This window comes from Balaenoptera borealis (genome assembly GCF_965194805.1).
Source record: "Balaenoptera borealis genome assembly, chromosome: 14".
Lineage (NCBI taxonomy): Eukaryota > Metazoa > Chordata > Mammalia > Artiodactyla > Balaenopteridae > Balaenoptera > Balaenoptera borealis.
In genome coordinates, this window is record NC_138875.1 from 79,203,209 (window position 1) to 79,224,089 (window position 20,881).

At 43.1% G+C, this 20,881-nt stretch overlaps 1 protein-coding gene across 7 annotated transcripts in view; it reads right to left on the reverse strand.

Annotated features, from left to right (window-relative positions):
* Positions 1–20,881, reverse strand: part of SPRING1 (SREBF pathway regulator in golgi 1) — a 319,961-nt gene that overhangs the window by 8,734 nt on the left and 290,346 nt on the right. For 6 of the 7 annotated variants that reach the window (XR_014234477.1, XR_014234478.1, XR_014234480.1 and 3 more), the window contains one exon: positions 146–194. The gene's annotated coding sequence lies outside the window, so the exon portion shown is untranslated. Of the gene's footprint in view, positions 1–57; positions 122–145; positions 195–20,881 lie in introns of all 7 variants that reach the window. The other variant, XR_014234479.1, reaches the window with a different exon arrangement.

Below are 20,881 nucleotides of genomic sequence, written 5' to 3' on the forward strand. Positions count from 1 at the left end.
GAAACAAAGGCTCTGCCACAAAGATTCTAGGGTTAAAAGACACAGAAAGGTTCTCACCTTATGAAAAAGTTCGAGTGCACATGTTTTTTTGAGTCCAGCCAGGAGTGTGAACAGAATCCCCCTGTTAAGAAATGGAATTACTCACCTGAATCGGGAGAGATGACATGGTACAGGAAAAAATAAGATACAGCCTCCTAATAAGAAACAGCCACATGTGGAATAAAATTAGTGCGAGTTGTGTAATCCCAGTTGGCCAGTTGTAAGAACAGGGAGGAGAAAGGAGCATGGGGAACATGTTTCAGATGTGATTCAACAGGTCCTGGAGCCCGTCCTGACCCTCTGGGTTGGAATTTCTGACTCCCTTCTCTGCCTTGACTCAGAATAGAAAACCGTATCCTGACCGCGCGTTTCTTTTTATAGAATTAAACTTTCTTGCCAACTTCCTCCAGAGCACAAGATCATCCCTCGTCGGCTCTAAACAATACGCCAATCATCAGATGGAAGTGAGGGGGAGCATTGACCTGTTTGCACCAAACATAACCCAGGCCCCGAGCAGAAGACAAACAACGGGAACAGAGCTTGGCTTTCGTAGCCGGCCTGGTAAATACAACACGTCCTTACAGGTTGGAAAACCGTCTGGCTCATCTTTGTACTTTCTCTTCTTTCTCCCACTTCTTCTAACTTGGATCTCATCATTCGGCTTTGACGTGGGCCAAGTTCACATTTGCCAGATACCGAGTGGATAATGGATGGTTTGTAAGATTAGTAATAGGCTAGGGATGAGGAGTCAAGCAGCCAAGGGTATACTGTCTGTGCGTATTGAAATTACTTCTCTTGATCCCGATTTCCCACCCAGCCCTGGGAGGCTGGCCACGCGCTGATGGGAATCAGGGGGGATGGGAACAGAATGCTTTAGTTCCCATCCATTTGTTGCCATATTTGCACTGGCAGCAAGGTCCCCAGGATACCCGCTTGCTCTGGCAAATCAGTTAGCAGGGGTCATTTCATTTCTTGGGTGTAAGATATACTGGGGCTTGGAAGTCCAAAGGGGACGTTAGTAGAATGCAAAGTATTTAGTAGTCCCTCATTAAAAATTGATTTTGTTTTCAACGCTTTGAGGACGGAACAGTGAAGTTGGAAACTGTGCTTGTAATTGGGAGCAGGTCTCCTGCCAGATTCTAACAGCTTCAAGGGATATCCAGTTTTAGGTTTACAATACTACATTCTGGCTCATTGAAATTGCATCTAAACGTTGCCAGAATGTGTCATAAACTACAAAATCTGTACTGAGATGTATCGACATAATGGCTCTGTAGCCTTAAGTCAGAGGGCTTGGGGAGCAGCATTTGTTCTCAGCAGGATCATTCTTGCTTTGTCTCACAGAAGACTTGGGGCACCTGGGACAATTCTCATTCATGGGATTCCAACCCTGGTCTGACCAGTTCGCTCAGCTACTTAGGACACCACGCTAAAGGACTCTAGACACAAAGCATCTTCTTTCAGATCCTCCATTGACCAAGCTCTCTCCTGCCTCTGAGCCTTTGCACGTGATATTCCCCCTGCCAGGAACCCTATTCTCCTGGCTGATTCCTAATCTATCCCTCAATTTACAGGCTGATTTTTCATGGAAGCCTTCCCTGACCCCTCAGACTGGGTTCCTTTGTAGCTGTTTTAGTCCATTTGGGCTGCTGTAACAAAAATGCCATAGACTGGGTGTCTTAAACAACAGACATTAATTTCACACAGTTCTGGAGGCTGGGAAATCCAAAATCAAGGCAGAGTCAGTGTCTGATGAGGGCTCACTTCCTGGTTCATAGATGGCTGTCTTCTTGCCATGTCCTCACATGATGGAAGGCAAGAGGGAGCTTTCTGAGGTCTCTCTTGCAAGGGCACTAATCCCATTCGTAAGGACTCTGCCTTCATGACCTAATTGCCTCCTAAAGACCCCACCTCCTGATACCTTCACATTGGCGGTTAGGATTTCAGCATATGAATTTGAGGAGGACACAAACGTTCAGTCCATGGCACTAGCACTTATCAAAATTGTAACTTAAAACTTCTGTTTCATGTTTGATTAGAGCTGTAACTTCTCAAACTATAACGTGCACACGAATCATCTGAGATTGTGTTAACGTGCAGATTCTGATCCAGCTGACCTGGGGTGGGGTCTGCGAGTGTGCACTTCTAACAAGCTCCTGGGTGACACTGATGCTGCTGGTCTATGGACCATGCCCTGAGAGCAATGGTACCAACCTCGCTCAATCACAGTTCGGTGAGAGAAGAAAGCCTGACAGAAGATGAGTTGAGCTACTATCTTCTCAGTTCTCCTAAGGATGGTGCTTAACTAGAAGCACTGACTAGAAGTTAGTTCCTTAAACATCTTGTATGCCTCAAGGCAAGGTTTTTCAACAGCCGTACTGTTGACATTCAGGGTTGGATAACTCTTTGTGGTGAGGGGCTGTGTATTGTGGGATGTTTAGCAGCATCCCTGGCCTCTGCCCACTAGATGCCAGTAGCACCATCCCCCAATTGTGACATCCAAAAAGATCTCCAGAAATTGCCCAAGGTCCCCTGGGAGGCAACATTGCCCCTACAAGAACTACTGCCTTAGGACATTAGGGCATCATCCTCTGGCGTGCCCAGCTGAGAAGAGTGGGAAGTCAAGGAAAGTGTTTTGCCCATGGCTATAGTCCCATTGTCTAGCACAGCGCTCTGTATATGGCGGACCCTAAATATGCATTTGTTGACTGACTGACTGAATGAATGAATGAAAATAAATGAATGAAAATGAACTCCCAAATCCTGCTTGGCTGGTGGGTGAACAGAACTGCCTTCACACAGTCTCCAACCTCCGCCCCTCTCTACCCCTCAAAAAACAGTGAAACTTAGTGGGCCAGTTGTCATCCAAGGCACAATTTTTCTAAACGTAGCATTTTCCAAAGTAAATATCCTTTTGAAAAAAAAAATGAAGCTTCTCGCTTGAGATCTTTTTTTAAAAGTCTCCAGTGACTAAAATCCTCTTACAGTAAGTACCCAGAGAGTTGCATTTGCTTAAAGAAAAAAAAAAATGCCATTTTTAGTCTCAAGTGTAGAAAGTACTTGAAAATCATATACTTTTTTTCTTTTTGCATCTGACTGGGCAAATTATAAGATGGCAGAATTAATTTTGGTTCTAGATTGATACTAAAACTCCACCTCAGACTGAGGCCTCATGGATAAAGTAACATCAGGAACTTATTTGAAAAAAAAAAAAAAAATCCCTGTAGTAAAAACATCATGAATTTGAGGAAAAAACAGTAGTTGTAGGGTTTGGGAGGGGGGAGGGGTAATCTTATATGATTTCAAGAGGAAAATTGCAAATAAATAAAGATAAATCTGCACCTTGCTCAAAAGCTATGGACTGGGGTTCTATTAAGAAAAAAAGTGAATTCATTCAATTTGCTTGTTTCTACACACTCAGAGACTTGGAGACAAGTTTTCAAACCAAATTGCTATGTAGAAAGCAAAGCTGACCTCTCCCCCTTCTCTTTCAAACCTTTGGGCAACTGGGATTTGGAGCACTGAAGAGGTTTCTGGAAAAGGATACAGTGGTGGTGACATTCCAATGCTCTTCTAAGTATTATTCTTCTTTACTTAGTAGAGGCAGAAGATCTTCTTTATCTTGTGTGCTTACTCTGCAATCAACTGGTAGTGGCTGTATGTGTGGTTTTTGGAAAACAGTGCTATGATCAATTGGTGATGTCTGCCATAGGCAGAGTAGTGGAGAGTTGTGGTGAAATAGCTGAGTATTTGCCATTTCTGGATACTCATATGGTCTTCTCTATCATAGGTGTTTTAGGAAAAGGAGAACATCAGGAGAAGGTGCTGCACATCTGAGCATGATGTGTCTCACTCCATGTCACAGAGACACACCAAGACAATCTTTCAATTCAAGAAAGTTCCCAAGACAGACGTGACATAGAAACGCACTTCTGGGGGACATTTCCCTTCCTCCTCTGGACATGTTGGAAGATGATACCATATGTGTGACCCCCCCGTCTCAGGGTCAGTATGGCCAGGACATGCCGTTTCCCCCCATCCGGTTACCCTACATTCGACTCTGTCACCGTGACACCATATGCTGCCAAAACAACACATCCTCCTTCCTTGGAATAAAAAGGTCTTTTCATAAGACTTATTAAGTCTGAATATTAATCATATTCATCATTATTCAGTCTGCTTGCTGTCCACAATATTTAAATGAAGGGAAATGAAAAAATGGAAAAAGACAAGTTTAGGATTTTCAAGACACTGATGAGTAAGTAATGATGGGGAAGAAAGCAACAGTGACCATAAAAAAAGAAACACCTTAGAGTGAAAAAAAAGAATCCACAAATAGACTCAACTTTCAATATTAGTCTTTATTTCAAAAATAAGGGGAAGGATGATTAAAGAGATGAATTCACATTTGAATAGAGTCCAAATGACTTAAGAATTATTTGGATTCAAGTATTTCAGTTGGACAAGGAATATTAGAGTTATGTGATACATTAGGGGCTACAGTGAAATGGAAATATCTCTTTCATTTAAAAGCAATTTTCTGGCCTTTGTGGTCCTTGAGAATTTCCTAGGTTGTGAGTGCCAACCACCATCCCCCAGCTTTGCTTTGGACACATGGACTCCTATTTCAGACCCATTCTGTTTGGGGGGAAAATGGAGTTTGTATTCGTGAGAGCTCCTTTTTAAAATCATGTGGCTGTGAGGGAAGGCTTTCCACGGAGAGGTGAGAGGTCATTAATTTTGAATCCAAATTAGAAAATTTGGGTAATAATGATATAGCAGAATCACATCTGAATTTGGTGCTGGCTTCAGAACCTCCCCCTCATGGAAGATACCCACATGAGGTCCATCACTGATTAGTGGGGCAAAAGTGGAAGTGCCAGCTTGGGAAGACAGGAAGCAGGTGGCCCAGCATTTCTCCACCACATCTCAAAAACTGAGTGTATGTGATGGGACCCATCAAGCAATATTTAACTATAAACCCAGCAAATATTTATTAAGCACCTACTTTGTGCCAGGCCCCGTACTAAGGACCCTTACATATGGCATCTCATTAATCTCCCCACCCCACCTCAACCTCCAGCCTTGACAAGCAGAACCATCCAAGCAGACTCCTTCATCTCTCATTCCTAAATGTGGATTTGATAGTTACCTTACAGCAGGGTTTCTCAACCTCAGCACTACTGGCATTTTAGGCTGGATAATTCTTTGTTTTGGGAGATTGTCCTGTGCATTGTAGGATATTTAGCAGTGTCCCTGGCCACTACCCACTAGATGCCAATAGCATACCCCGTCTTAGTTATGACAACCAAAAATGCCTTCTAGACATTGCCAAACGTACTCTGGGAGAGCAAAATTGCCCCCAGTTGAGACCCTCTTCCTTAGAGACAGAATGATTTGAATCCTCAGGCAGCAGTAGATAAACATTCCTTTTATTCCCTCCTATGGTCTGACTCAGTGGTTTTCAAACCTTAGTGGTTTATACACAATACCATATATACCCAACTTTATGGGCAGGACATTTTCAAGGCTAACTTGACTGCATCCTTTTTTGCCTTATGTGCTGACATGAGAACCTAAAACCTCCTTTAAATTTAACACCACTGGTCTCCTGAAGAGCCCTGCAGTGATCACAAAGATCTTTCCAGCACAGAATCTCTCTCATGCCCAGGCCTTTCCCATGAAGCCAAAGGTGACAGCTGCCATTATTGAACACTTCCCCTGGTGTCCCACCATCTCACTAAATCCTCACGTCGACACCGTGAGGTAGGTACTTTTTCTGCCGCATTTCAAGAGGAGACACTGAGGCTCACACCGGTTAAATAACTTGTCACAAATTACACAGCTAGTAGACGGTGGAACCCATCTGATGCCAAACTGTATGGCTTTTCAGAAGAAAATATGCACAGCATACACTCAATAACTATTAGTGACTGTTTACTAGTGGGAAACAAATCTGTCTAATTTGATCACGAGCAGTTATTCAAAATTCTTTCCCTGAACAGAAGAAGCCTGATTGGATTGCGCAATCCTCCTAACCTCATGGCTAGCAAGGGCAGGGATATTCAGGATATATACGTATATACACCCCAAACTGTGTTTCTCTTCTAAAACACAAAACAGAAGCTACCGAAACATGCATTAACTAACTGTCAAAATAAAATAGATCATTTCCTTTGGAACTACGGAAAGACTGGAGTATTGGCAGGTACTATAAAATAATCACCATCTGAGATATCATCTCACACCGGTCAGAATGGCCATCATCAAAAAATCTAGAAACAATAAATGCTGGAGAGGGTGTGGAGGAAAGGGAACTCTCTTGCACTGTTGGTGGGAATGTAAATTGATACAGCCACTATGGAGAACAGTATGGAGGTTCCTTAAAAAACTACAAATAGAACTACCATACGATCCAGCAATCCCACTACTGGGCATATACCCTGAGAAAACCATAGGTCAAAAAGAGTCTTGTACCAAAATGTTCATTGCAGCTCTATTTACAATAGCCAGGACATGGAAGCAACCTAAATGTCCATCGACAGATGAATGGATAAAGAAGATGTGGCACATATATACAATGGAATATTACTCAGCCATAAAAAAATAATCACCATCATACTTGCCACATCGTAGTATCATTACACATTTGCTACTACATTTTCCCACATGGCTGAGTGCTTTTTGAGGTCAGGGACCAACTTACTCATCATCACTAGACCCTGGTCCCATACTACAATTGTTGAGTTAGTGAATAATACATGAATACACTTTTTAACCTAACACGCATACTTTATCTCCATTCTCTCATTAAATGTGGGTGGCATATATTTTCAAGAGCCTCTTTTTCATAGGAAGAGATAGAAGTTGAGAAAGATAAAGTGACCAGTAACAAGGTCACCCTGTGGAAAACTGTGGACTCAAGTCTCAGGCTTTGAACCCCAGATCTCATGCTTTTTTACAATAAGGGCTTCCAAGGTAAAGGTGGGTTGGAAACCCCAGGTGCTAGCATTGGCCCTGATGTCTAACGTTTCTGAACTGTCTTACTATGAAGCAAATTAAACATAGGGAAATTGCTTCCTACAAGCCTTTAATGTTCATGGATTCAGCCACACATGCTTGTGGAGAGAGAGAGAGAACAATGTAACAAGTACAGGTAGTTCTCATAGCAAGCTATGGGATGTGGGCATGTCCGTGGTGCCTTTTGGGTGGGGCACGAGGATGGCTGATCCCTTGATTCCCAATCTGAGGAATTATCGGCCTCTTCTCATATGTGTCCTTTGGCTGCCCTGAGTGGGAGTCCAGTGTTTATAAATGCTTTTAAAGTATTTAAGGGTCATCATTTCTCATCCAATCTGACCCCTAAATACAAGGATATTGCTTCATCTGGTACTAAACCAAAGAATAATGTGGGATAAACTGGCTGGGCAGAACTTACTGTATTGAGAGATTGTCTGTGGATGACCAACGTGGCTGCTTCCTAAGGGATTTTTGAGGGATGTGTGTGACTATCACCAAATATGCCGATTTCTGATCCCAAGATATACCTGAGAATTATTGGGAAAACATCAAAACCAGACCTTATGCAAGAGATCTATGAAGACATAAAACAAGAAAGAAAGACAACTTTGATATTTTTTTGAGAGCTAGGCATTGTTCTATGAAGTTCATATATACTAACTCATTTAATCATCAAACAAACATGCCTATTTGGTAGGTACTATCATTATTATCCCCATTTCACAGATGAAAAAACCGAGGTATAGAGAGATTCCATAATTTGCCCAAGAACTTAGCTAGGAAGTGACAGAACCAGTATTTGAACCCCAAGAGACTGGGCCATCTACACTAAACCACATTCCCTTCTCCCCAGCTAGGCAGTGATCCGCAGGAGACTTAGATTAGAGTTCCTCATCATTGTTTCCCCCAAACCTGACCCTAGGAATTCAATAAAGCTTGTTTTCACGTGAATCAACCTCTTAGATTGTTGACAAGGCAAAAAGAACAATTACACAGGAGCTCAACATTTCAAGCAATCTATAGCTTGGTAAACACACCAAAAGGAGTGGAAACAGGGTGATGAAATGAAATATAAATAGCCTTACCATTATCTGCAGAGCACATTATAATGCATAACAGTGGCTGGTCTGCTCTCTATAGAAAACACAACCTCTTTGCAATGTTTTGTTTGTGTTACTGTTTCTGTTAGTGTGAAAGGATTACAAATAAAGAGTTAAATATTTTAGTGAGAATTCTATTAATTGGGCCAGGAGTTGAATGTGGGCCTATATTTGTCCTAACTCTGAAAAATGCATTGCGAAGCCCAATCGTGTATGCAAGGTAGCAGGGAAAAGGCTTAGCCTGCTCAAGACAACTGTTTTCAAGCAAGTTGACAACCACTTTGCCAGGGTTCCTTTAATGAGCTAATTGCAAAGGGCTCTTAGGTGTTCACTGCAGCCAGTCCTGGAGGAGCTCTACTTAAGAGACACTGAATGAGTCATTAGCACCTGAAATACTATAAACACTATAGACTCTTAGAACTTAAAATGAAATGAATGTATCTGCCACTTCAGACTGATCTTCTGGAGCGGTCAGGACTTTTTCAATTGCAAGCAGCAGAAAACCAACTCAAATTGGCTTAAACAGAAAGGAATGTTTGTTAGCATTAGGCAGGGCTGAATCCCTGTGCTTAAAGGATGTCAGCAGGAATCTGACTTTGTCGTTTCCTGGCTTTTCTTCCTTTGTGTTTGCTCCATTCTCAAGCAGGCTTCCCTTAAATGATGTTAAAGCCATTCCTGGCAGTTTCAGCTTTACATTCTACCAGCTTAGCATCCCAGTGGAAAGAGAGCACTCTTGTTATCAATACTTCCACCAAAAAAAAAATCACAGGGCTAAGATTCTTTGGCTCTTATTGGCCCAGCTTGGGTCACATGTCCATCCCTGAGCCAATCCCAGTGGCCAGAACAACACTGTACTCTTATTAGTCAGGACTGGATCATGCCTACCTCTAAAGCCAAGACATGGGCAGGCCCACTTGGAGCCACAAGGATCAAGGGGGACAGGAGCATTTTCCCAGAGAAGTATCCAAATTCTGATTCCAGACAATGGGGGCAGGGGTACAGAGGGGGTGAATGCTGGGCAGGCAAAACCAATGAATGTCCTTGGAACCGTCTCTCTAAATTATCTCCAACAAGCAAGGTGTTATCAAGCAGAGAAACTTTACAAGCATAATTTAGATATTTGCTTAGATATCTGAGGTTTAAAATGTGACCTGTATTGGCTGCAACATTTTGGAAATGGTTTTCTGCAAATTGCACTCACCCACATGGCTTGAAGTTTGGGGGGTTTTCTTTCTATCTTTCTTTTTTTTGTTTTTTGTTTTTTCTAATTCTTGGAACTAGTCCTTAAAAAAAGAGGAACAGAAATGCCACAGAAGGATTCAAAACAGACAACTCTGAGAGCAGACAGAGATGGCAAATTAACACACTGTTGACATTCCTCTGGTCCTGATGACATTTCTTATGTTGAATAATATTCTCAGGGTTCCTTTCTGCCTCTCCATTTTTATGTTATCGACTTTGCTCCTAATTACAAAAGCAATATCGACCTAATTCAGAAAGAATTGAACACATCCAGAAAGCACCACAGTGAGCACATACACACATATACACCATTTTAGTTAGAAATACCATCATCCACCATTTTAGTTAGAAATATCTATTTAATGAGTACCTTGCCCTAGGTATAGTCCAGGAACCATCCTAGCCCCATTTCACAGATGAGGAAACTGAGGCTTACAGCATTCCAGCTGATAAGTGGTAGAACTGGAAACTGAATCTGATCTCCAAGCCTTCATCCTTACCCCCTCTATTACTCCTCCACTCTATCCTATTACCCAAAGATTTCCAAAATTAACCTTACAAAAAGGACATATTGTTCATAATGTTTTATGGCCTGCTTTTTCATATACCACATTTCCCCATGTTATTTAATATGCTTCTATGCAATTTTTTTGGACTGATTGAATCTGTCATATGGATGTGCCATAATTTACTCAACTAATTGCTGATTATTGGACATTTAGGTTACTTCTAATTTTTCAGGATTATATTAAATGCTACAGTGAGCCACCTTGGAGGAACATTTTCAAATACATCTCTGATTACGTCCTTAGGATAAATTCCTAGAATTGCTGGATCAAAGGGATTGGGTATTTTTAGTGTTTTAGTGTATTGCCAAGTTGCTCTTTAGGAAGGCAGGCCCAGTGTACAATCCCACAGCAACATATGAGTTTCTGCTTTTGCACTCTGTCCCATTATGTCTCTTCCTCAGAGATTACTGGTCCTTAGCTAACTGTGCCTCCCACCCCCTGTAATGGGGAATGGGGACCTTTTCAAAGTATAAATTGTTTAATAGTATTCAAATGGTTTAATGAAAATGCAGCGGTAAAAATCTGTCAGTAACAATTTGCACCCCTTTCATCATTACTGCTTGCGCTGGGAGAGTTCATAACCTGTTTTCCCCCAGCCTGTGGGACTGGATCCACAGTCTTGGCACAGGACTCTGGCCAGTACCATTAAGGTAACTCTGGTTACGAGTCAGGAGTTATGCACTGGCTTCAGTAAAGGAGGATATGAGGCTGACCTGCTATAATGATCCTAGCTTATGGCTGTGAGTGTTACGCTGACATGGCGCCCATCCACCCAACTTCCCTTTGTATGGAAACAGCCATGCTTTGAGGAGCCACTGTCGGTTATTTTGTGTCCCATGGTGGGTCCTGTAATGTAGTTGGACTCAAATCACAAGAGAATCAGACATCTTTGGGGGATTTGAACTTGAAGAAGTGAAACAACTGAAGGCAAGTGGAGAGAGCTGAGTCCATTGGTGGGAAGGGAAGAGTCTGTAGCCCAAGATTCCATGGCTCTATGTCAAGCCCAGGCTTGCAACATCAGAGTAGGGGCTCAGTATGTGTTTGTTGTTGAATGAATGAATGGATTTGCTTACAACGGATCTCTTTTTATACTGTGTTCAGTACTCCTTCCTCCTTTTTCTGGTAGCAGCACCCCCAATGGGTAATTCTAAAATGTAGTTTTAGCAGGAGGAAGGCAGATTCCACTTTGTATGAGTTGGTGCTGTCCCCTAGACCCACCTGAACTGAGAGGTAAAGTATAAACCCTTCAGCCCTTAGGGCCTCTCCATGGTGTGAGGCCAACATTCTTTTCCTTCTTCTACACACTCCTCCTTGGCTTCTTCCCATTTCCAGGATGTGCCCTGTACTTTCTGTCCTTTGTGCGTTTACTCTATTTCTCAAGTCCAGCATGTTCCTCCCTCTGTCTCTCCCTATGGAAATCCTACAAGCCCGTCACGAAGGCCACCTTTTCCAGGAACCTTTTCCTGATCTGCCTTCTTTTATTTTCTTCAAAGCACTGGTCAGGACCTAAGGCTCCCTTACTTGTTTATGTGATTATGATCTGTCTTCCCTACCATGAGGCTCCTGGGGTGAGATCTTGTCTGTCTTGTTCACAGCTGCATCCCCAGCTCCTAGAACAGAGCCTCAGATACTGTAGGGGCTCAAAAAACCTGTCTCAACTGACCCAGTCTTGGGGATGTCATGTAAGCAAGGCCAGTGAAAGATTTCACCCAGGAGTTGGGTACCTGCCCAGTCATCTGGTGGTCATTGGTCATGGCTGAGGGCTGCAGGTCTGCTTTGGTCCACCCTCTTCCTGGGACCCAGGGGCTCATCTCTTCTTTAATTCCAGAACTACCCTACAACCTTCTAATCAATTCTTTCTTTGTCCATGTGACTGTTTCTGCTCCTCCATCACAGAACCCTAACCATATACTGATCTTCATAACTAAGGCTCATTTGCTCATTTGCAGAGGAGGAAACTGAGGCATGGGTTTGCCCCACATCCCAGAGCCAGCATCACCTGTGGGCTTTGAGGAGCTTTTCCTGAGTTCCTGTTGAGTTTGGCTGGTCAATAGCCAACTCAGAACAAGACGCAGCCCTTTTACTCTGTTTTCCAAGTGCCCACCCTTTTGTTGGCAGCCTGACCTCCACCTGGTAATGAGGAAGCGAGTGTAATCCTCGGGAAGCAAAGGGCCAGGTAGGAGGTGCTGTATGCCATCTGGAAAGGTGAGGACTGAATTTGTTCCTTGGTGGCTTCCATAACTGAAGGAGACACAAAACCAAGCCCCTCTCTTCTTGGGCTTGGGTTCCTCCTGGCTCCTACACCTATTACGGTCCATCTGATGTTCTGGGCCCACATGCCCTTAGCCCCTTTCCACACTCCTGTCAACTCTCACTGGACTCTACAGAATCTATGACATAATGTTGGGATGATTTCTTGACCTGCCATCTGTCAAGACTCATGTCTTAGCATCATTCATTTATCAAATATTTATTGAGCACCTACTATGCATGGCCCTGTTCTGGAAAGTTGGGATATATCAGATCCCTGCCCTTGTCAAGCTTACAGCAGGAGGAATAAATAATAAGTAACAGATCATAATAAATGAGCAAATAATCTAGTATATTAAAAGGTTATAAATCCTCTAGGAGAAAAAGTCAGACAAGGTAAGGAGATTAGGAAGAAGTAGAGGGGCAGGTTACAGTTTTAAACAGATTATAGGCATTCCTTGAGATGTTGTGGGTTCAGTTCCAGCCCACCACAATAAAGCAAATATTGCAATAAAGCGAGTCACATGAATTTTTTGGTTTCCCAGTGCATATAAAAGTTATGTTTACACTATACTGTAGTCTATTAAGTATTCAATAGCATGATGTCAAAAAACGATGCACATTCCTTAATTTAAGAATACTTTATTGCTAAAAAATGATGACAATCATTTGAGCCTTCCGTGAGTTGGGATCTTTTTGCCAGAGTCACATAAAAGATCTCTGGTCACAGATCACCATCACACACACAGTGATGAAAATGTCTGAAATATTGTGAGAATTATCCAAATGTGACACAGAGACACGAAGTGAGCCAATGCTATTGGGAAAAATGGGGCCTATAGACTTGCTTGATGCAGAGTTGCCATAAACCTTGAATTTGTTTTAAAAAAAAAAAATTGCAGTATCTGTGCAGCACAATAAAGCAAAGCACAGTAAATGAGGTCTACCTGTACTCAGCCAGCGGTGGCCTCACTAAGGAGAAATTGGAGGAAAGAACAGCTGCTGCGTCACACAGGTGCCTGGAATAAGGGTGTTGCAGGCCCATAAGTGCAATGTCCCTAAGTGAAGAGCTTTAGAATCCAGCAGATCGGGGTTCCAATTGCTAATGCTCTACTTTCTGTCTGTGTGAGCTTGGGAAAGTTAATTAACCTCTCTGAGCCTCAGTTTCCTTATATGGGAAATGGATAAAAATTAGATAATACCCACAAAGCAGGTGGAACAGAGCTAATACTCAGTAAGTGTTAAAAACAGGCCCTGCCCAATCCCAGAGATTTGGGAAATAACTACAGGAAAGTCCGAGGTAGCAGTGGGCAGTAAAGCGTGATGATTAAGAGCATCAGCTGTCATTTAGTAGCCCTGTGACCTTGGGCTAGTTTATGTAACCTCAGTCTCCTCGCTTTTAAGTGGGATAATAATAGCAACGACATCAGACAGTCATTGTGAGGAATCAGTGAGCGAATCCTGGAACGTGCTCAGGAGGTGGGCTTGGCTCTGAAGAAGCACTCAATGAATGGCAGCTATTTTTTGGCCAAAACCATGGGGAGAGAGGCTTTCTTTTCTCCGTAGGATTGCTAAACTGGTAGGATGTGAGCCGGGAGCTGCTGGGGGCCATCTGTGGGAGGTCCCGCCTGCAAAGGAAGCCAAACCAGAGAAGGCAGAGCTGAGAGGTGGACAGAAAGTGACGACTTTTTAAAAAATGTAACTTTAAAAACTACCCCCCCCCCCCAAATTAACCCAAAAAACTGACTACCAGGGGCTTGCACCATACACACATTTAACTTATGCAAATCCAATTCTACATGCTCGCCTTGGTGATGAGGAAGTGAGTGCAGTCCTCAGGAAGCAAAGGGCCAGGTACATGGTGCTGGGTGCCCGCTGGAAAGGTGAGGACTGAATCTGTCCCTCAGTGGCGTCCATAGCCAAGGGAGGCTCCAAGCCAAGCCCCTCCCTTCTCCCCTCTGGTTCCCAACCATCCCAATGTTCAGCACCTTCGGATGCCCTTTTTAAAACCTCTCAAAATCTCACCAACCTGCTCATGAAACAGTTGCTTGAAAGAAGGCATAACAACAAAAAGCCACTATGAATTATTCTCTGCTTTTAAAGGAATTTTTTTTTCATTTCACTAGCGCTGAAAATCTAGTCATATGTCTTTGTGTGGGAGGTATTGTTTATTCATTCTATGGACAACTCCAGCTGCACTTTGGACGTGCAGGCCCTCGCTGTGACTCTGGAGCCCACCCACCCCAGACGTCTGCCGCCTGGAGGTCACAATGGAGCCGTTCTCAGTTTGTGGCCTGCAGCCCACTGAGAGGGTCTGCCGCTCCCTCCTGAAGGCCGTGACCTGGTCCCGAAAGGCCATCTCTTCTTCTAGTTCTTCCGAGAACGTAACAAGTACATCCATGGATTTCCAGCTTTATGCATGACTAAGTGCCACTTTCTAGGAAACTACTAACTGAGTTACTACAATTTACTACTCATAACTAAAATTAGTACGTTACTAGGCTTTACTAAGAACTCAGCTGCAGTGTTCTTCTTGGAAGTCTGGCTCCTGCTCCATGTTTGCCAACATTGTAAAACTCCTACTGCACAAATCAGAAAGTGGGAACTGGTGATGGAGACGGGATGGAGGGTCTTTGGCCATGCCTAAGTGAGCCAAAGGTCAAGAGAACTTGAGAACCACTCTTCTAGGATCTGGAAATTCAGAAATCCCCTCTCTGGGGTGCTTTAGTGCTCCCACAACACATTTCAGTAGCCCTGACATTGCCAGCTGCTCCTACATCATACTGACTCCACACATTTAAACCATGAGTTACCCACACAACACGTTTTAGACAACAAGTATCCGTAAATAACATTAAAATTCCAGTTCTGACCTCCAGATGCCTAAGACCTCCTTCATACATTTAATAAATATTCATTAAGACTTTAAAATGTATAAGGCATGTGTTAGTTCTGGGGCATTACAGTGATAATTGTCTGTCACATTCCCTGTCTGCATTAAGCTTACAGTCTGGTGTCAGAAAAAGACATGACACAAGTGAACAGCAAAGCAGTTATACAATTCTAGGGGCTTAAAATACTAAACAAGGTATTGAAGTAGAGAATAGCAGGGGAGGCCCTATTTAAACACCGCGTGTCAACGAAGGTGTTATCAGCCAGGTTTCTGTGGTTGCAAGCAACAGAAAATGATGCTGGAATTTGGTTGGAAGGATGTGAGGTGGCTCACAGAAGCAATGGAAAAACTAGACAAGGTGCAGGAAGAACAGGAACCAGGGAAATGCTGGGGATCTAGGGTGCAAGAGGAATGGAGTGTCTTAAATGTCTCATAGACAGGATTTATCAGGGCTGACCATTTCCCATTCCTGGTTCATTTGAGTCAAGGGCCCCTCCCTTGCTGGAGAAGTAGTGAAAGGGCAGGACACCTTGACTGACAGTTGTTCCAAGACCACATGGAACAGGGGGAGGGAAATAGGGGTTCTATGGCAGATCCCCTTGGCTGGCCAGACCAATATACGTCTCCACCTCCTTCCCTTCTGCGTGTTTCCATTGTCAACGCTAATGCAAGCTACTTCCTTGCCTTCCCAGCTTCCCTTGCAGGAAGGGGTGGCCATATGACACAGGTCTGGCCAATGAAACAAGCAGCTGGGGGTCAGGCAGAGGGTTCTGGAAAAGCTTTTGTTTCTGAATAAAAAGGGACAGAAGTTGCCAGTACCACCACTTCCCACTTCTTCCTGGTTTGAATGTGGAAAAAAAGCTTGGAATGGCAGCCATTAGCCTTCTTAACAACCATGAGAGAAAGCCCAAGAGAATTACAGAGATACTGGTCTGGATATTGCTGTGTTGCCAAACAAACTCTGGAATCACCTGAGACCTTTTTACGTGAGAAAAATAAACCACTTTTTTTAAGCTATTGTTTGTCAGGCATTCTCCTGTTACTTGCAGCCAACCATATTTTCAGCAAATTGTGGTAGATTGTATCACTGTTCCCAACCATTTGCTCCCTTCCCTATAGCAAGATTATACATCCCTGTCCACTGCCACATGAATTGCAGTCCCTCCCAGAGGTGTTCTATCCTTCCCCATCCTGACAGACTTGGACATGTGACTTATTTTGGCCAATGGAATGTCAGCAGATATGACTGTCTTTCACATGCCAAGTCCAAACTAAAAGCTTTAAGAGAGATTATGCATTTCAGTTGTTACCTGCTGTTTCTGTCAACCGCAAGGCAACTTGTCCCAAATGCAGGCTGCTCCTTCAGCCTGTGTCCCAGAATGAGAGATGCATGGAGCTGAGCTGCAGCAGCTGAAATGGGCCAAATCCGAAATAAATCTTTGTTGTTGTAAGCCACAAAATTTGGGGCTGTTTGTTACTGCAACAAAACTGACCAATACACTGAAAATGATGCTGGTACCCCAAAATTGGTATGGATGTTGGGCAGGCAAAATTAATGGGTGTCAACTATTGAAAACCTTGCTGAGAAAGTGACCAAAAAATGCTGAGGCCTAAAGCTTGCAAAGTAATCAGGCAGTCAAAGAATCAGGTGAAGTGTTCTAGGTCAGAGAATCACATGCTCAAAGATCTGAAGTCGGAAAGCACCTGGCATTTTTTAGGAATTGAAAGAAGGTCAGCATGGCTTGAACATCCTCAATCTGTTTCCATTTTCTCTATTTTCAAGCCTTTAGCTTGGACTCATGTTTCTGGTGCCACTCTCATGTCCTTGGACTTGCTGACCCAACTCAGATTCACTCTCCTTGACCATCCAGTTCTCTAAGGACTCAGCTTTCAGTTGTCTCTGGCTCATCCCACTCTTAGTTATTTGGAGTACCATACTTGCCCATTCCAGTTCTGACCCCATGAACAAAACCCCAGCCTGAACCCAGTGGAGACCCTCTGAAAACACAAGGCCAGGCATCAGACAAGGTGGGCTTTCTCCCCATCCCACTAGCCAGGCTCATTTTGTGGAGCTCCAATTCAGCACCAGGGAAGGAGAAATCCTTCCACATATCTCTTAATTAGTGGCCACACACAGCTCGTTAAGCTTAATTAATGAGCCTTTATCAACTTATTTCTGATGCCTTGGTGTAAAGTTGAATTCTACGTGCAGGCTGGGAAAACAGATGGGTGGGTGTGTCTGCGTGGTTCTCAGCCGTAAGTTGAATTCCTGGTGGGCACTCATTGGATCTTCAGTTTAAAACAGTCAAAATCCCAAGCTTATTAAACTGAATGAAAAATCTGCTCCTAAATCCTATGAAACTGATTCGTTTTAAGACACCTGCCTGCCCAGAGGTCCTATTGCTGAGGTCCTGCCTCCACCCTGCCCTGGAATGCTTCCCAGTGGCTTTCTGTTTCTCAGGAGGCTTCTCAGTTCTTTATTGATTCCCGAGAGAATTGTGTCTTTACAATAAATCTTGTATTGCTCGGGGGAGACTGAGTGGGTCTCTGTTTCTTACGTTCAGACTAGACCACCCGCTTTCAATTTTGCCCTCAGTTGTGTTATCCAGTAGAGCCCAGAGTGTCATTATCTGGAGAAGTACTGTCTCCCCACCCTAAGCTGATCCTTTGGGAGAGTGTTCAACTAGAAGGTTTGGCTTTTTATCATAGTGGAGTCAAGGTGAGCCTAGTAGAGAAGAGCTGAGGAAGGATAGGGAAGTGGAGACATGAAATGGAAACATGACAATGGAGGCTGCTGGATGGATGGAAGAGGCTGGCAGTGCTTCTAGAATTCAGAAACTGGGGTGACTGGGGGCCCAACTTCAGCCTTGCAAACATGTTTGTTTGGGCTGGAACTATGATTTTCAAACATTTGAGTGTAAATGCTTTGGGGTAGGAAAGCACTTTTGTTCACCATAGTCCTCACCACTCCCTATTATCTTCCATCCAATGCTTCCTTCCCTTGTCTGGCTTCTGCAGCCAACTGAGATTACCATCTGTGCTTTATGTAAAAAAAAAAACCTGGTAAGAAAGGGTTAGAAGGACTCTATCATTAAGTTCAACCCTGACTTCACAGTTGAAATCTTTCTACCAGAGTCCCTCCCACCTTATCAGCCTCTGTTCATCATTTTCATGCATCTAACTTGCTAAAGAGTTAGGTGCAAACCTGCATTGAAAGCAAAAGGAGCATCTCACATTGTTTTGGACTCAATCACAGATGGAGAACTAATACTTCTCACCAGTTGCTGAAGCTTGAGGAGGAAAATAACCTCGGGTGTTCCCCTTTGGAAGGGAGTAGGTTCTCAGTGGGAATCATTTCTGCCTCTGGGACCACCTGACTTCTCATGGGAGGAAAAGCCAAAAAATGCCTCTCTAAAGAGCGGGAAAAAGAAAATACACTTTGGGACTGCCATGATGGGGAAGCCTGGTCCAGGGACAGCGCCGAGGGCCGGGGGCAATGCGTCCAAGGCTGGTAAGAGACTCTTCAGCTGCATTCCCCAGCTCAGCCTGAACTTTCGACCCCATTGTCTACTCTAATTACTGGAACCAGCAGGATTAATTCCTCGACCTACTTTCCAGTCCTTTTTGCTGCCACAGAGGGATAAGGCCTCACTGGGTTTCTCTCTGTCATTTTAATGCAGCAGAACTCACTGAGAAGTTACATGCAAACTCAAATTTGAACCAAAGGAGCATCTCATTTCTTGAACTGAAGAAAGGGGCTCGGGATAGCTCCTTTTTAGCTGATTCTAACGTTCGGCTTCTCTAAAGTTACTCAACAAAGAGCAATCAAACACATGAAAAAAATCCCCTACTTTGAGAACAATTGGATATGGAGATAAAAACAAGGTGTCATTTTATATCTACTAAATTAGCATAAGATTTAACCTGATAATAACAAGTTTTGGTGAGGTTGTAAGAAACCTATATGTTCACAAGTTGCTGGTTGGCACAGTTTTATAGTACGGCAATATATAACAGGGGCCTTTAAAAACAGTGCTGTCCATTGATCCAGTAATCTCATTCCTGGGAAGTTATCCAAAGGAAGTGGTTCAAAAGAAGGAAAAAGCTGTATACATAGAGACCTTCCCGGCAGCATAGAGACAGGGGTGGCAAAATAACCTGTAGGCTGGCAAATCTTTGGACAAAGTTCAGCCTGAGACCTGTTTTTATATGGCCAACAAGCTAAAAAAAAAATTTTTTTTAAAGCATTCTGAAAAGATTGTTAAAACAAGCAAGCAAACAAAGGATATGTGAAGTGCAGACCCTGGAGGAAGAGAACACTGGATGAAGACCGTAAAACAACATGGGGAAATGTTTATAATAAGCTTTGCAAAATATGAATGGAGTGCTTGCTATGATATCAGCCATGTAAAAATATGTCATGCCATACAGAGAGGAAGAGAAGGCAGAAAATGAAACCTGTTGTTTGGGAGTAATTTTAAATGATTTATTTTTCTTAAAAGAATTCCTTCTTATTGGAAACAGCCCAGATGCTCAAGGGTAGGGAGTTTATTGTGTAAATGCTGTGTCCTTATGACGGAGTACTATGCAGCCATCAAGAATGGATGCTGTGGGTCTGTACTTACTGAGATGGAAAGATACTCATGACATATGTCAAGTGAAAAGGCACGTTATACAGCAGTATGTGCAGTGTGATCTCATTTAAATACAGGCACACCTCGTTTTATTGCACTTTGGTTTACTGTGCTTTGCAGATGTTACATTTTTTACAAATTCGAGGTTTGTAGCAACAGTGCCATTTTTCCAATAGCATTAGCTCACTTTGTGTCTCTGTGTCACAGGTTGGTAATTCTAGCAATATTTTCAGCTTTTTTGTTATTATATTTGTTGTGGTGACCAGTGAACTCTGATGTCACTGTTGCAAAAAGATTGACTTGCTGAAGCCTCAGATGGTGGTTAGCATTTTTTAGAAACAAAGTATTCTGCCACACACCCCACCCCCTCCTCACCACACCACAGGGCACCGCATGCATGCGGGATCTTAGTTCCCTGACCAGGGATGGAACCTGTGCCCCTTGCAGTGGAGGCGCGGAGTCTTAACCGCTGGACCGCCAGGGAAGTCCCAATAAAGTATTCTTAAATTAAGGTATGTACATTATTTTTTTAGACATCATGCTATTGCACACTTAATAGACTACAGTATAGTATAAACATAACTTTTATTTGCACTGGGAAACCAAAAATTGTGTGTGATTCGCTTTATGGCGATATTCGCTTTAGCACAGTGATCTTAGAACTGAACCCAAAGTATCTCGCCTTTACATTGAATACGGATCCATCTCTATGTATAAGGGTGGAGAACAATCTGGAAGGAGAGACATCGAATATGTTTACAGCAGGTATCTCTGGGTGATGGGATTTGGGGTGAATTCTTTTCTTTTTGCTATTTGAAGATTTAGGGGTTTTTTTTGCAAGGACCATTTATTATTTTTAGAATCAGAAAGTATTCTCATAAAAACTTCTTTTAATGTTGTTAAAATGTTTTTACAGTAAAAAATAAAAATGTGCCATTTACAACGCAGCCAAAGTCACAGGAATCTGAGTAAAAATGTCCCCTCCCAGCTGCTGGCCGCCTTGTAACACTGCCTCCACCTTAAATGCTACATCCTCCAGCCTGAGGCTCTCTGACACAGGCTTGAGGTCAGGAGGGGACTGAGGCTCTTGCTTTGGGTTCAAAATTTAAGGTGACACCAAAAAACTCAGTGGTC